Below are 12,271 nucleotides of genomic sequence, written 5' to 3'. Positions count from 1 at the left end.
TGGAGGGTATAGTCATGTGCAGGCGCACGTGAGAATCCTTCCGCTCAGTGGAGGTTCCTTGTTGGTAATATATGTTTAGCATGTTTCGTAGCGAAGACATTATTACTTTCATTGAACCGTAGAAGCTGAGTTGGCCGTAGAACCCCAACCCATCCTGGCCTTATTAGGTTGTGGTGCAGAAACTATTCAGGTGAAGACTTGGATTAGTTGTCATGCGGAGAACCACAATCAGACGAGTTTTTCTTGAGAATATTGCTGGCTCATGAGTTTAATTGTGGAAAGCCGGTAATATCCGAAAGAAAAATGTAGACTCTGACGTATCAGTAGAACATGTTGTGCAGGTGATTAACTAGAACTATCCCATTTTTGGTTCTCTGACCTCATGCTCGTGACTTTGGACCTTTGAACTTATGCGTTACCATGTTTGCGTTACCATGTTTGCGTTACTATGTTAGTGTTACCATGTTTGCGCTACCATGTTTGCTTTACCATGTTTGAATATGTGGCATCCATGCATCCATACATTCATACATTCATTAAAAAAACCCATCTTTTTCCATAAAAACATGATTTTTCCAAAAAAATTTAGAGAATTTTCTTTGCAAACATTATAGGATTAAGTTATGGAAAAAAGGTATACCAAAAAGTACGGTTTCAAAGCGCCTGATGTAGAAAGAATGATAGAGTTAGCATCTTCTGTACAAGATCCTTCTAATTTTAGGAAAAGTTATGGAAAGCTTTTGCCTATCCTGAATACTCATGTTGATGAAGGACTTCTCAAAACTCTAGTTCAGTTCTATGATCCCGTCTACCGGTGTTTTACCTTTCCAGACTACCAGTTGGTACCGACCTTGGAAGAATATGCCAATCTTTTAGGTATTCCTGTGTCTGACAAAATACCCTTCAATGGTTTGGAAGCCATTCCTAAGTCACACGTCATTGCAGCAAGTATCCACATGAAAAAGTCTGAAGTAGAGAGTAATTGGACTACCAAAGGAAACCTCCCGGGTTTAACTTCACACTTCCTAGTAAAGAAAGCCTTTGATTTCATCGAAACTGGTAGCATGATAGCTTTTGAAGCTATACTAGCCTTGCTCATCTATGGGTTGGTTCTGTTTCCCAATGTTGACAACTTTGTTAATATCAATGCCATAAAGATCTTTCTGATTGGAAATCCTGTTCCGACTTTACTTGGTGACATGTATTTCTCTGTCCATCATAGGAATCGCCAAGGCGGTGGAATCATTGTATGTTGTGCACCTCTGTTGTTTAAATGGATTGTTTCACACTTACCTAAGTCTCCCATTTTCACGGAAAACCGAGAAGGTTTGCGTTGGCCTCGAAGACTTATGTCTCTTACTAATAATGATATTCATTGGTATACCTTGGCTCGCTATGGTACAGAAACCATTGATAGTTGTGGAGAGTTCGCCAACGTACCCCTCATTGGTACACAAGGAGGAATTAACTACAATCCGGTCCTAGCCCGACGACAACTCGGGTATGCAAATTCAACTAAACCTGTTGGTCCCTCAGTGGAAGGATACTTCTACCGAGAAGGGGATAATCCTAAAAGGTTGAAAGCGAGAATGGTGAGAGCTTGGTACGACGTCCGATGGAAAGAAAAAGGCGAGGAAAGAAATTGCATTGCCATGGACGCCTACACCTGCTGGGTAAAGAAAAGAGCAAAAGAGTTTCAAATGCCTTATGCTTATGAAAAACCCATGTTTCCTGCAGTGTCTCAACGACCCAACATTCCCACTATGGAAGAATACCAAGACACTTTGGCTAAAATGAGGACAGAAAAAGATGCTTGGGAAGAAAATTTTCGTAGCACTGAGGTGGAAAATAGAAAGTTGAAGAAAAGAGTGAAAGATCACGAAGAAACTCTCTATTATCAAGATGGATGGCTCATGAGTAAAGATGAGAAGATTCGTCAGAAAGACGCCGCAATCAAGAGGTACATCAAAGAAAGCAAGAAAAATCTGGAAGGCTCGACAAGCAACGCTCCGACTCCTGATGATTGGAAGAATGTTGTTGACAAGCTGAGAGCTGAAAAGGCCGAATTGAAAGCTCACTATGGGAAAGAAATCATGAAGCTCAAGCTGCACAATGCATTTGGTTCTTCGTCTGATGAAGATGTTTAGGATTTGTTTAGCTTTTTTATTTATCATTTGCTTTTGTAAGGAGCTACGCTCCAATGTTGTAACATTTCCCATTATTGCAATAAAAAAAATGAATGAATAAAAGACTTTGTTTGTGTTCAAATGTTTGCAAGGAAATAATCTTTAAAATGTTTGGAAAAATCATAAATTTCTTTTTTTGCATACATCATTCTGCATATCGAGTCTGTTGTATAGAGTCTCATCTTTTGGATCTTTCTCCAATAGATCGTCAAGCTGTCGCGTCTCAAAGTTTCTCGACCGCGCTCGCAATCAGATCACAGATACAATACTCGTTCAAGTAGAAGAAGAGTAATGGAACACTCTGAACAAGAGAATATTGAGCTTCGTGGTACGGTGACCACCCTTCAGGAAAAGTTGGAAAGTCTCACTACTCTGGTTGACTCCTTAATGGCCGCACAGAATCAGCCGCTGCCACCCAACAGCCAAGCAACAGTAACATCTGAAGTCACTACTCCGGTTTCTACAGTTGCATTCGGTATTCCATCTTTCTCCATGCCAGAAGGTTGGGGCCCGCCTTTCAGCTTTGGTACAGGATTCCGCCATAATTTCTCTGGGGTTCAAACAGCTACAACTGAAGCGCCTGCTGCACAAGGTTCGGCGTTTATTCCACATTCAGGGGTAACTTTTTCCCAAATCACTATGGCACTTTCTCAGCCCACTATGACAGTTCCGACCCCTACGTTTCACACTGTTCCTTACGATGGAAATGAGATTTATCATGATCAAGGTGATAGCACAAATCAGCGTAATCTTGTGGAAGATCTCCAAGAACAGTTCAACAAGATTCAGCTCGAAGTTAAGGCTATCCGTGGGAAAGATTTGTTTGGAAAGAATGCCCAGGAGCTATGTTTGGTTCCCAATGTACAAATACCTGCTAAATTCAAGGTCCCTGACTTTTAAAAGTACAAAGGTAGTTCTTGTCCACAGAGCCATCTTGTGATGTATGCCAGAAAGATGTCTACTTATGCAGATAATTATCAGTTGCTTATCCATTACTTTCAAGACAGTTTGACTGGTGCCGCACTGAAGTGGTACACAGGCTTGGATAACACTAATATTCGAACATTCAATGACCTAGGTGAGGCCTTTGTCCGACAATACAAGTATAACTCGGATATGGCTCCAGACAGAGATCAGCTTCGATCCATGGCTCAGAAAGACCATGAAGCTTTCAAAGAATATGCCCAACGATGGAGAGAAACTGCTGCCCAGATTAACCCACCGTTAAAAGAGAAAGAGATGACAAAGATCTTCTTGAATACTCTCAGTCCGTTTTATTATGAACGCATGATTGCTAGTGCTCCAAGTGATTTCACCGAAATGGTAAACATGGGGATGCGTTTAGAAGAAGGAGTCCGAACCGGACGTCTAACTAAAGAAGGTGGATCTTCGAGCGGAACCAAAAAGTTCGGAAGTGGTTTCCCAAAGAAGAAAGAACAAAGTGTTGACATGGTATCCCAAGGGAGGCCAAGAGGAAATGTCAATCGTCCACGACAGGTAGCTGCTATCGCACCAGCCGTTAATACAGCACCGAATCCGGGATTTACCCCAAAGTTTCAACAACAACAGCCTTGACCACAGGCTCAGCAGTTTAACAATAATCAGAATCGTGTACAAAGAGCTCCACAGTTCGATCCGATTCCAATGACTTACACAGAATTGTACCCTGCTTTGATTGAAAGAGGTCTTGTTCAAACTAAAGCACCACCACCCGTACCTAAGAAACTCCCATGGTGGTACAAAGCTGAGGTCTCATGCCCTTATCATCAAGGAGCACCTGGCCATGATCTTGAGCATTGCATAGCTTTGAAATATGAAGTTCAGAGGTTGGTTAGATCTAATCTCCTCTCTTTCAGAAATTTGAATCCTAATGTGCAAGCAAATCCGCTGCCCAATCATGGAGGGCATGTTGTAAACATGGTGTACGGATGTCCTGGTCCATACCGAGTCTATAATATCAATTACTCAAGAGCCGATTTGGTACAAATGCACGCCACTCTCTGTCGAGGGCCGAGTTTTCGCCAGCATCACTATGGTTCCTGTAGCATATGTTGTGTAGATCCTCACGGATGTTCGATTGTGAGAAGAGATCTCCAAGTACTGTTGGATAATGGTACTATTCAGATCTACAAAAATAGGGATGAAAATGAAGTTAACATGATAGGATGTTATCCGCATGAGCTTTTAGTCTCAGATATCAACTCAGAAATGCCTACAGTTAACGTCATCGTTCCTCATTTCAACATGCCTGAGCGCATGGAAGTTACTTACAACAAGCCGAAGGTTCCTATTGCTCCTTTGATCATTTGTCTACCTGGACCTGTTCCTTATAACTCTGACAAGGCAGTTCCATACAACTACAATGCAACAATGATAAAGGATGGACAAGAAGTTCCTTTACCTACTCTTTCATCTGTCGTGAACATCGCTGATGTGAGTCGAGTAACAAGAAGTGGACGTGTGTATACTCCACTACCTCCAAAGCAGCCTGTTGCTCCTGCAACCGGGCAAAATCCTGTGAATACACCAGTAGGGAATCCTGAGGAAACTCCTGTTAGTAATACAAACACTAATGTTGGTCAATCCAGTGGAACCAATGTGAATCCTGACTTTGATGAAATTTTGAAGCTTATCAAAAGAAGTGAATACAAGATTGTGGATCAGCTTATGCAGACTCCTTCGAAGATCTCGATACTTTCATTGCTTTTAAACTCAGAAGCCCACAGGAAAGCCCTGATGAAGGTCTTGGATCAAGCTTTTGTAGATCATGATGTGACTGTTGATCACTTTGATGGGATAATAGCCAACATAACAGCTTGTAACAATTTAAGCTTTTGTGATGAAGAACTCCCCGAGGAGGGTAAAAATCACAATCTTGCTTTGCACATTTCTATGAACTGTCAGTCAGACTCTTTGTCCAATGTGTTGGTAGACACCGGATCTTCCTTGAATGTGATGCCAAAGACGACTCTTGCTCGCTTGTCTTACCAAGGAATGCCTATGAAGTTCAGTGGTGTAGTTGTCAAAGCCTTTGATGGATCGTGAAAATATGTTATCGGCGAAGTCAATCTTCCCATGACAATTGGTCCACATACATTCCAAATCACCTTCCAAGTCATGGACATTCAAGCTGCTTATAGCTGTCTGTTAGGACGACCATGGATCCATGAAGCAGGGGCAGTAACTTCTACGCTCCATCAAAAGTTAAAATTTGTAACAAATGGAAAATTGGTAACGATAAGTGGAGAACAAGCCTTGATGGTGAGCCATTTATCCAATTTCTCTTTCATTAGTGCCGATGATGTGGAAGGAACTCAGTTCCAAGGTCTCTCTTTAGAAGACGAATCTTCCAAGAAGAAAGCATCGATCTCTTCTTACAAAGAGGCAGTAAAAGTAGTGAAAGATGGAACTACTACTGGCTGGGGGCTGTCGCGGGCGAAAAATCGTTTTGTTCCTCTTTTTTGTGGATGAGACACCTGATGCCTTCTTTGGGCTCGATTGCTCAAAAAAATGATTTTTCTTTTGTATCGACCAAACTTTTTATTATTTCCAAAGGAGGAAAAGGAAAAAAGCTGCAATAACCTAAAAGTGGGGGGAGAGATCTTTGGGTAAGAGGGTTGGTTATACGAAGGGAAGGTATTAGCACCCAACGTATCTATAGTACTCTATAGGTTTCTTTGCTTTGTTTTTCATTCCATTCTTGTTGAGAGGTTCTTGTGAAATAGGTGGGACCTAAGGTGTTTGTTTGATTATGCTCGCAAAGATCATCGTGATCCTCTGCATACATATCCCTTAGAGGGAATCAGAGCATCTGTAGCTCGGGGTCTACGGGTGCTAAGGTTTGAATGGTTTTTTTTGTTTTGTTTTGCTCGCCAAGGATCGACCTTGTGCCTACGTATTCTCAAAGGGATGTTGAGAAAGTCAGAGCAATCGTAGTTCCCACTTATGCTAGTGGAAGCAAAGGAAAATAGACAAATGTCGTCTAAATGCTAGATGTATCTAATCTATATCATCACATACATCTATTTAATTTTTGTTTGTTTAACCAGCCTTGTGGCAAAAACTTTCAATGAAGTCAGCCTTGTGACAAAAAGTTTTGATTAATCAGCCATCCTCGTGGCAAAAGTTTCAATGAAGTCAGCCTTGTGACAAAAACTTTGATTAATCATCCAGTACGGTGGTAAAACAGTTTGATTGATTAGCCAGCCTTGTGGCAAAAAAGTTTGATTGATTAGCCAGCCTTGTGGCAAAAAGAAGTTTGATTGATTGATTGTTTGTGATGATATAGAAGAGATACTCCTAGCATAGAGATGAAAAATGTCTAATCTCCTAGGGTATTTGGTTTTGGATATTGGGGATGCTTATAAGAAGCCCGTGGGTCCTTGTACGAAGCCCAAGAGGAGGCTATCCGAGGGTCCTTGCATTGTAAGCCCAAGAGGAGGCTATGGGAGGGACAATCCAGGGTCCTTGCATTGTAAGCCCAAGAGGAGGCTATGGGAGGGTCACTCGTTTGTACAAAGCCCAAGGGGAGGCATGGTATAGTTGGTTTGAGCTCTTAGAGCGATTTCACCGGGAAACCATACTCTATGTCCTAACCTAAACTAGTGGAGATTCTTTGCACGAAGCCCAATAGGAGGCTATGGGGAACCTAGTGTTGTACTAAGTTGAATAAGCATATAACACAATCACAAGTATGAACAAGTACGAACAAATATGAACAAGTACATGAACAGATATGAACAGTTATACATATATGACAAAGTGTGTGTATATAATGGAGTTTATGAAGGAAATATACCTGTAAGCATGATCCATTTATATACACAGGGGCTCGAGACTCATACTCGGGGAGAGGTCCACTTGAATTTATTCAACAGCTATGTAAACAGGTATTTACAAAAGGGCTTGGGACTTATACCTACATGGAGGCCCATGGTATTTTTGGGAAGATTTAAAGAAAACCTTCATTTTTGGTTTGTTATTCAAAGTTAAAAACAGATTGATTGAGATATGTACAAAAGGCGTACAATGAAATACCTAATTTCATGTACTTGAGTGGGTATGTACGAAAGGGCTCGGGACTTATACCTACATGGAGGCCCATGGTATATTGAAAAGTTTGAAGTTTCTTTGGAGTTTTGTTGCTTTGAAAATGATTTGAAAACTGTTTTGAAAATTGTACAAAAAGAAAAGAAATGGGACTTACACTCTCTAATATTCGAGAGGCCCCTGTTTTATTTTTATAAAACAGGGTGGATGGTTTTGAAAAAAAGATGTGAGATTTATTGTTTTAAAAACTGTTTGGAAGTTTTGGAAAAAGTTTTCTGTTTAAAAAACTGTACAAAGAAAAAGAAAAGGGACTTATACTCTCTAATATTCGAGAGGCCCCACATCGTTTTGAAAATCAATTGATCAATTAAAAAGATTTAATCAATAGTTTCAAAAGAAGAAATGGTTTATCGTTTTTGAAAAGAGACGCGATCGCTCGTTTTAAAACGATTTGAATTTTGAAAGAAGTTAATTTAATCAAGATAAACAAAAAGATTGTCTTCAATTGACACTTAGATGATTAGGGTTTGCTCAAAAAATATTTACAAGTGATTAAGTTTGAAAATCAAATGAAAAAACAATATTTAAAGTATTTAAAAATACTTAAAAATGTATCATTTTAAACCTAATTAAAAATATATCAAATGAATCTTTTTTTGTGATTTTTTTTTAATATTGTCAAAATATGTATATTAAATAAAGAGTGTAAAAAAATGAAGTGAAAATAATGAATTTTGATTGGTTAAATGAATGGTTAAAGTTTGTTAAAAAATGAAAGAAAATAGGTTGCAAAAAATTGGTTTTGTCTCCAATAGGGCTTGAACTCACGCCCTCTCTCTCACCAGCCAAAACACTTGCCAACTGAGCCACGCTTGTGGCTTGTAATACATACGCTTCCAGTTTAATATATTTTAAAACAACAATTTGAATTTTCTGAACCAAAAAACGCGCCAAGAACACAACCCTAACTGATTTTCAAAATTCTTCAAAACTGTGTTGTTTTGATCGATCAAAGGGTCTATCTCACTCGGTTTTTCACGAGGAACATGATGGTGCCCTCATAATTCATTTATTTCTGCTCTAAGGTGGTCAATTTTGTGATGAACACGAAGAACCCTAATTCTGAGATTGATCATGAAATCGTGTATGATTGATGAATTGTGAAATTGATTGAGGGTTAATGATCAGTGATAGTGCAGAAACAAGATGGTATGTTCATTTTTCATTTATGATGCATGTATGATGGAGTTTGAAGTTCATGAGCACTTACCTCAAAAACGGCCAAACTGGAAATTGAAATCGTGCCTGGAGGTGTTACAGATGCTTTGTGATGATCTGGATAGCTTCAATGGACCTTATGTGATGTGTTTGAATGCCTGGAATGAACTGGAAACCTCTTGATCACCTTGTGGTACCCGAACTGCAGTTTAGCTCAAGTGAGGATCAAGCTAGTTGATTTTGATGTTTCAGATCATGGATGATGATTGGGATAGTTCATATTTGGTACATGGATGGTGTTTGGATGATTAACTTGGTCAGAAATGAGCTTAAATGAAAATTGGCATGATAAGTCTCATGTTATGCATATTTGGAAAGTGAGGTAGTGATTTTGAGTTTTAGGTGTTTTTGGGGTGTATGGATGGTTCAAACACATCATATATGATGTTTATGGTTTGTGGGAAGCATCACTTTGGTCAGAACTTGCAAGGGATGGAACTTGCATTTCCTCCTCTTTGAAACTTTATGAAACTTGTAATTCAAGAAAGAAAGAGAAAGCCCATAATTTGTGAGACTTTGGTGTGAATTTGAATGAGGTAATGACCTCTATTTATAGGCCAAACATTCTGAACTCAGAGCTTTGCAACTTGCTTCTTCTTTGGTGATTTGGCACTTAAAGGATAGAAAGGAATCTTACCATTAAATGCACATGGTTAAAAGTAACCAAACCATGGTTATTTCTCTAAGCTTCTTATCTCTTTCCTATCTGATCCTAAACCAGAAAATATCTTCTAATTATTGCATTGGTGTGTCATCACTTGCATTATTTGGTAAGATGGTTCATAACTTTGCAAAAATGGCTTGAAATTTCAAGTGAAATGGTCACTAATGTCAAAATTCAAAACCATAGCTACACCCCATATTTTTTCATGCTCTTGGACATTTTGGAAAGCTCATATTACACACTTCAAAACCCTAGTTGAAAGTTTCTTCAAGACCTTTAAGGAAATGGGTGAAAAAGATCTATGAACTTTGAGAAAAATGAAGTTTTAAGTGAAGTTTTCAAAAAGTACCAACTTTGAAGCTCCATATCTCTTAAATGGTTGATCTTATGGAAAAAATTTATATGTGTCAAAGTTGTTTATTGGATCAAAATCTACAACTTTCATGTTGGAAGTTTTTTTCAGTTTGTAGGTGAAATTTTGAGAAATTCCCTTTCAAAGTTTGGAAAAAACCATAAAAAACACTTAGAAATTTTTCTAAGTATGGAAAGTCAAACTTTTGACTTTTTGATTCTTGATTGATTTTCTTGATTTTTCTTGATCAAATGACTTCTCATATCATATTTTGATGATTTAAAACTTCAAAAGTCATGGTTGACCAAAATTCCCCAAAAGTCAATGGTGATCTTGTACAGTTGACTTTTCAGACGAATCGCGTTTCTGGAGATTTCAAATGAAACAGGCTATCCTCACCAAATGAGTGGTATGAATGGATCATATTGAAGCATTAGAGGATATTGAGCCATGGTTTGAGTTGTGGCACCATGTCCTGATTAAAAAGTCAGTTATTCAGTGAATTAGGTCAAAACCCTAATTGTCGACCTGATGAAATTGATGACTGTGGACCTTGAATTGAGATGCAATTTCCATGGGATATTGTCATAGGGATTATTTGAGGATGATTGAAACCTTTGATTGACTTCCTGGGGGTTTTTAGGGTTTCCCAAATGTGATCCCTGATTTTGGTCCCTGATAGTTCAAAACTCTGATCTGAGGGTTTGTCTGATCAATCTTGGTGTAGGAGATGTTATGAGCCAATGGATTAGGTCAAAATGATGTACTTGGGGTCTTGATATCATGTCCCAAGTCATTGGGTCACATCCTGAGCAAAAGTCAGGAGTATGCTATCTTCAGTCAAAACCCTAATTCAGTCGATTCAAAGCTGTTGAGCTTGTTGAAATGAATCTCTGAGGACCAAATGTTGATTATTGATGAAGATGATTCATTTGAGATGAAGGGAGAACAAAACCCTAATTGATTGTTTCTTGCACTGATGAGTGATCTCTTGATTAAACCCTGCTGAGCACAAGTAACAAACACAAGCTATGCAATTTGTTAGAGATGCAAATGATGCATATGCAAATGATATGAGGTGGTATCTTAGGTCAAAAATTGGGGTATGACAGGGGCAAGTTGTGATCCCTACTAAGAATGAAACTAGAGCAGGTCTCGGATGTTCACCAACATTCTCAAACTGCACCAAGAAGGATGAAACCCTTCGTCCGATCAAAGAAACATTCATTAGTGGAGGTTTCCTTAACCCGATTCCTCAAGAGGTTAACGTCCTTATCGAAGAATGTATCGAAGAAGGTGTACCTGATCTTGAAGAAGAATGGAAATGTTATCTTAATGACTCGGGATACATATCTCAGGAAGAACCATATCCTCCGTCAGAGAAATCCAAAGGCAAAGAAACTGAGCCTGTTCCTGCAGAGATCTGGGACACCTTGGGACAACCAAGTGGAAAATTTGATTATTTGGTGAAGTATACTGCACCTGAAAGTTCAAAGATTGCGATTGAGGATATCCAACCAACTGGATGGGGAGATTCCTTTGAATATCATAGTCAACCAGAAGAGGCTTATCAGCCCTGTCAATTTTCTCAGCAGCCTGAAATTACTGAAGATTTCGGCTTCAATGCATCTGCCAAGGTTTATAATCCTAAAGATGGTTATTATCACATAAATGCCATTTTTGAAGATGAAGGGGAAGATGGTCCCGCAGTTGACTCAGAAAGTGTCGCTGACAATGAGTCTCTTCATCCTGAAGACTGGGAAATACATCCTGAAAATTCTGAAGATTGTGACTCGTCTTATGCTCTTCAAGAAGTAGAAGAAGACCGTTTCAACTCTACAAAGAACAAGGTTGACAAACCAGGACCTTCAAATCCTGCTCGACCAGCGGTCAATGTCAATACTGGAGATAATTCTGGGGAGAATTTTCCTGAATACATAATACACAGAGGAGTTCGTTGCTACTGGAAGGCTGTCGACGTTCCGAATGTTGTTCGCCGCTCAAAGTAATCACCTCGCTGTTATTTTGACCTCCTGCCTTGCCCAAAGCAGAGAGATGTTTTATAGGGCCTTGCTTTTAAATGTTCCGCCCAAATAACTTTGTGTATAGGGCTTTGTTTTTAAAAGTTTCCCTCTTTGTCCTGCCCAAGACAAATGAGTTTGTGTTTAGGGCTTTGTTTCAAAAATGAATCATAAATAAAGTGTCATTTTGAATTTCCTACATTATATGTTTTATTTTTGCTTTTTTCTGGAAATGGTAATCCTAAAAAACCAAAATAAAAAAAAACTTTTCAAAAAAATCTGCATACACTCTTGCATTCATAAATTTTCTGAAATAAATATAAATCATATGTGGAGATTTACTATTGAAAAACCCATTGAATGCAATAACCCTATGCCCTCTCCCAACTTTGAGTTTCCTGTGTTCGAAGCCGAAGAAGAGGAAGAAGAGGAGATCCCGGACGAGATCTCTCGATTACTTAAGCACGAGGAAAGAGCCATTCTGCCTCACAAAGAGCCTTTAGAAAAGATTAACTTGGGTTCTGAAGAAGACAAAAAAGAAGTGACCATTGGATCGCTGCTTGATGCTGATGTCAAGAGTAAGTTGACAGACCTTCTCAAAGAATATGTTGACGTGTTTGCCTGGTCCTACCAAGACATGCCTGGGTTGGATACCAATATTGTTCAGCATTACTTGCCATTGAAGCCAGAATGTCCGCCAGTTAAGCAGAAATTGCGAAGG

This window comes from Vicia villosa, unplaced genomic scaffold (assembly GCF_029867415.1).
Source record: "Vicia villosa cultivar HV-30 ecotype Madison, WI unplaced genomic scaffold, Vvil1.0 ctg.002440F_1_1, whole genome shotgun sequence".
NCBI classification, from domain to species: domain Eukaryota; kingdom Viridiplantae; phylum Streptophyta; class Magnoliopsida; order Fabales; family Fabaceae; genus Vicia; species Vicia villosa.
Note: the sequence above shows the minus strand (reverse complement) of the source record.